The sequence below is a fragment of the Oncorhynchus mykiss genome, chromosome 22, assembly GCF_057628025.1.
Source record: "Oncorhynchus mykiss isolate SJ-2025 chromosome 22, ASM5762802v1, whole genome shotgun sequence".
In the NCBI taxonomy this organism is placed as follows: domain Eukaryota; kingdom Metazoa; phylum Chordata; class Actinopteri; order Salmoniformes; family Salmonidae; genus Oncorhynchus; species Oncorhynchus mykiss.
The window spans coordinates 18,541,159-18,546,381 of record NC_143043.1 but is presented as its reverse complement, the minus strand read 5'-3'; the positions used below and the strand labels follow the sequence as shown (position 1 = coordinate 18,546,381).

Genomic DNA, 5,223 nt, shown 5'->3' with positions numbered 1-5,223 from the left:
TGGGCCTCTGCTCTGTCCATCCAATTTCCCAGTGCGTAAATTGGACCACCGCTTGCACAATTCTCTATTCATTACTGGGCTGCTGAAAGGAAGCACAGAGGTGGCAGAGCGTTTTTCTTTTCCTTTTTCTCTGTGCCTGTGTGTGTGTGTGTGTGTGTGTGTGTGTGTGTGTGTGTGTGTGTGTGTGTGTGTGTGTGTGTGTGTGTGTGTGTGTGTGTGTGTGTGTGTGTGTGTGTGTGTGTGTGTGTGTGAGAGAGGGAAAGAAGAGCGAGAGAGAGAGGGCAATGCCTTTTAGGAGGATTCCCAAGCATAGAAAGCTGGACTCTCTTTTGGGGTGGGGGAGGGTTGAGGTAGCTAGCTGTCGTAATTGAAACGTGGCCTAATCAGACTCATTACCATTTCCAGCAATTTGCACCACCAAAGATGCTTATTAGGTAACTGTGTTTAATAAGCCGCCTTTTAGAAAATGAACTGTAATGAGCTCTTTAAAGTCAGACTTGAGCGTGATTATGCACTGGAAGTGTTTTGCAGGGCTGAAGCAGACTGGTACATTTAGTCGTGTACAATGTCATAATTAATCTGCACACACTCTGCACTCCACAGCACACAATAGCCACAGCTGAGCCAGTAGACCTGCTGAAAAATGTGTATAATTACTGATCATTACAGCCCTGGGATTTTCATCTGTGGATGTAAACATAATTATGAGAGCTTTTGCATTTTATATCGCACACACAGACCTCTGGATATGACAAGCGTGCAAATACTGTCGACAGACAATTACATTTACCAGTAAAAACAAGCTCATATTCAAATTAAAATTCACTCAAGATATTTCGAGGGGGAGAGAATATTCCAATGCAATATGTAGAGGCAATCGGCATGGCAACTGAAGCCCATTCATCTCACATATCAAGTTGACCATTTAAACTCAATTTAGAGGTCCATGTGGCAGTAATTCCGATGAATCTATAGACCGCAGGGCGCCATTTAACCCCTCATTTAGTAAAGATATGCCTTCCTCAGTCACTGTCTTTTTCACTGTTTCTGCCCATCCATTTCTCAGCCAGACTAGACTGTCAATGAATTTGATGCAGTTTTGCAGTGTGCTTTGTCTGTCACTGATGCTGGGCATCAGTAGCCAGATTAGATTCCAACCTTACACTTGCGGACCAGGCTTCCTGTTGAGATATGGATCAGAAAACGTACTTCAATCCAGCGATGAGAAATTGTGTTGTACTCAGAATTGTCCCATTATCCCAACTGTTACACTGAGAAGATAGAACGACTCCTAGTTTTTCAGAGAAACTGCCCTTTTCGTCCTCATGCTAGGTAGCAGAAGGTACAACACATCCATGGATTGAGGTACGTTTTCTGAGCCATATCTCGCACTGGCTTCACGGTGTCTTAATCTAAACAGGAAGCCTGTTTGACCGCAGTGGATCTTTAAGCAAGCGTAGGGTCGGAATCTATTCTGGCTAGGGCATCAGATGATCCAAATGAACCAGACACTCATAACAATTTACCTCCATTGTATGGTAATCAAATTAAATATTCAAAGCACAATTAATCAAGTAATTACCTTTGAATATGGTCAGAGAGCAGTCAACATCATAGTATTGTGGTTAATTGTTGTATGTTTCGCACTGACTAAGGAAGCTAAGCAACAGATTCCAGACGATTCCAAGGCAATTCATGCAGGATATGATTGTAAATCTATGATGCACTTATCTTTGATGTAGTTGGCCTGTCAGTCAAACAGTACATTTGCTGTGACAAGGCCACTCTTTGTACTCACAGTAATATTAATTTGATGCTTTTCTCAGAGAACACACGGCACAGACACAGCCCGCTGTGACAGAGCTGTAATCATTTCAATCTAGTAAACACAGATTCTTCCCTTTCAAAGCAGCCCGCTCCTTCAGTGATACAATGTGCCTCTTCCCTTTTCTTGTTCCTGGAAGCGCAGGCACTCTTACCTGCGGCAATATATCCTAGAGGGAACGCGAGTAGAGACGAGTGTCTCAGTGTGGCATTTACCCAGCAGCAGATGTGGGCCTGAAAATACAAACAGGTCTCCAAGTCTCCAAATATATACAGTTGTACCCAACTTGTATCAAACCACTTTTATTAAGACATAGGCTGCCAACAGGTACAGCTGCTTCATTTCAGCTGTTTGTGTTCGATGGATGGCATAGGAAAATGTCAACGCAGCGCTTTAGGAAAAATCGGATCACTTTGTTCATATCTATTCTACCAGTGTCATTCTTTCTTCTACCAAACAAAGCTTTATTGTCTGTGATTTAATTGGATTACACAAAATATACTTTGATCATTTAAAATAATTGAACTTTTCTGCTCTCTTTTCTAGACACAATGCATAGTTGACCTTTAACATCCGTTGGAGGCTGGACAAATTAATCAAACTCAGACACGGTACTAGAAAAATATTTAGGATTGAATTATAATTGAGAAAATCTCTCTCTCTCGCTCTCTCTCTCTCTCTCTCTCTCTCTCTGTCTCAGTTCCAGCATCTCTTTCCCCCAATTACATTATTAGAGAAAGAAAGGCCTTTCACCACCTGGATGGTCATCTATCAATACCAATAACATGTTGTAATTATTGACATTTAATTGTAGTAATTATAAATCATTACACAGTATTTTCTTATATTAAGTACAGTGGATGCATCATATTTCAAGAGCCCGGGATATATGTGCACACGACAGCAGGGAGTGTAATGACTATCTATTATCTTATAATGCTTGTAATAATACTTTTCAAGTATCTTATTTCATGAAGATTGGTCTAGACATACTGTGTAACTAAAACTATAACGCATTGAAAATGTAAATGAGATACAAACCATGTCAACGCAGACTAATGGAACGTGAGAAACCCCGCAAATGGTGACTTCCAACCAAAAAAGGATAGTTTCAAATCTAACAGAAACACACGTGAGCGCACAGACACAGTTATTTTGGCTTGACTGAAAACTATAGCCACATCATAATAATTGAAACTGCTTGACGTCAAAATGTTCAATTTTCTGCAGTCTGACTTGGGGCGGTTCTGAAAACGATCAGGAGCGCAAAGCAGCCTGATCCTGTCGGTAGAGACAACAGACACAACGAGATGTCTGGGAGCCCTCCCTCCCTCTCTCCCTCCCTCCATCACTCTCACTCTCTCGCCCTGACAAAACAAGGAAACACATGCATCTATGGCACCATCTCCATTGCTATTCAAATCTTCTAGCGTTGCATTTTCATGGCCGATGATTCTTTTACATTTTTTTATTTGCACAAAGCTTCCTTTTTCCACACTGTATACGTATGCCCATAAAGTACTGGACACATTTCGACCTCTTTATCAAACGCTACACAGAAATGCTGAAGAACAGCAATGAATCATCATCATTATGCAAATCCCCTACACCTAACAACGCTTGTCCTGGTTTGTCGGCCTGTGTAGACTATTATAATAATTAATTTGAGTGCATGGGGACATCTAAGATTTTCTCCACAATTGCAATAGGGTATGTTATTAAATAAGACAATACTGTAAAGTAATATAAATGAACTTCAGCACCAAGCGTGTCACACTGTACCTGCAAGTTTATCACCAAAAAATGTGAACATCAAAAATATTTGAACATCGTTACAATGCAATGTTACTTTCGGTACTTTTTTGACAATGTTACTTTCGGTACTTCTGTCAAATGTGTCTCACATCATATCAGGATTGAGAGGATCAAGTCAGTCTAGTAATATGTCTGAATCTTCTCAACGGGGCAGTAGTAAGCCAGCCAGGCTACTTGTCTTCTCAAGGGGGCAGTAGTAAGCCAGCCAGGCTACTTGTCTTCTCAAGGGGGCAGTAGTAAGCCAGCCAGGCTACTTGTCTTCTCAAGGGGGCAGTAGTAAGCCAGCCAGGCTACTTGTCTTCTCAAGGGGGCAGTAGTAAGCCAGCCAGGCTACTTGTCTTCTCAAGGGGGCAGTAGTAAGCTAGCCAGGCTACTTGTCTTCTCAAGGGGGCAGTAGTAAGCCAGCCAGGCTACTTGTCTTCTCAAGGGGGCAGTAGTAAGCTAGCCAGGCTACTTGTCTTCTCAAAGGGCAGTAGTAAGCTAGCCAGGCTACTTGTCTTCTCAAGGGGGCAGTAGTAAGCTAGCCAGGCTACTTGTCTTCTCAAGGGGGCAGTAGTAAGCTAGCCAGGCTACTTGTCTTCTCAAGGGGGCAGTAGTAAGCTAGCCAGGCTACTTGCGCTTGCTCATGCAGCTACAGTGCAAGCCACTTTTGAGAAGCAAGCGAGAGAAGAGAGAAAATGCAGACAACATGGCTTCTAATGAAAACATCATACCTCCACACCAGCAACTTGTTGACAAAACTGGCTCCGGAAGGGAACTATGGGAATACTTTGCTTACAGAGTAGATGATGATAATAATGATAATAATAATAATAATTTTGAGAGTGCTTATATTTGTCCTGTTACACACAAATATGTAATGCAAATGTGTTTCTTGCAGAGCCAACTCCCCCTGAGACACTCGCATGGAGTGGGGTCATAGCCAGGGTCACCATTGTCCAGCTCTCCTAGGGGGCCAGCCCGCCAAAACAACTATGCAAAAGGTTTTACAAAGCAGTGAGTGCAAGGGAGGTTTATTTGACCAAAACGACATAAAAACAATTTTACACATGACATTTGCAATGTAACGTTATTCTACTAGCAACTATATAATTATCTTCCCGTTTGTATGGGCTTGCTAACAGTAACCAGCCAACCCTGCAGCCTTGGGCGGAGCACTGCACCCTGGGAGTCGTAGCATGCTGTGTAAGATCCATTGGAGAGACTATTGCAATACAGAAGCTTCAGAAATGAGCTTCAAATTGTTATTGTATGTCATTTTGGAACTAAATTATTAATATAATATGTTAAATGATATAGTTGTAATGAACAATAAATCATAGGTTGAATACATTTAATTTGACCCAATACTTAGGCAATAGATGAGCAAATGATGCATCAAATTCATTTTAAAACAGTTTAGATGTAATTGTACAATTATGTTGTATGCTCTCAGTCTGAGATATGGTTTTGAATAAGGAACATTTAAGATATATAAAAATAAATGTAATATAGAATAGAATATATTCTATTTCTTATTTTAGTAGTTCTACCAGTTATCTACATATTGTTCTATGTTTAAAAAATTAAGCCCAGTGGTTACT

The 5,223-nt window shown here is 41.1% G+C and overlaps 1 long non-coding RNA gene across 1 annotated transcript; it reads left to right on the top strand.

Annotated features, from left to right (window-relative positions):
- The first annotated feature begins 2,128 nt into the window (after positions 1-2,128).
- Positions 2,129-4,977, top strand: LOC149972819 (uncharacterized). Its single transcript, XR_016490735.1, has 3 exons — positions 2,129-2,436; positions 4,521-4,636; positions 4,765-4,977. It is a non-coding gene; the product is annotated as an uncharacterized LOC149972819 (long non-coding RNA).
- Positions 4,978-5,223: the final 246 nt, after the last annotated feature.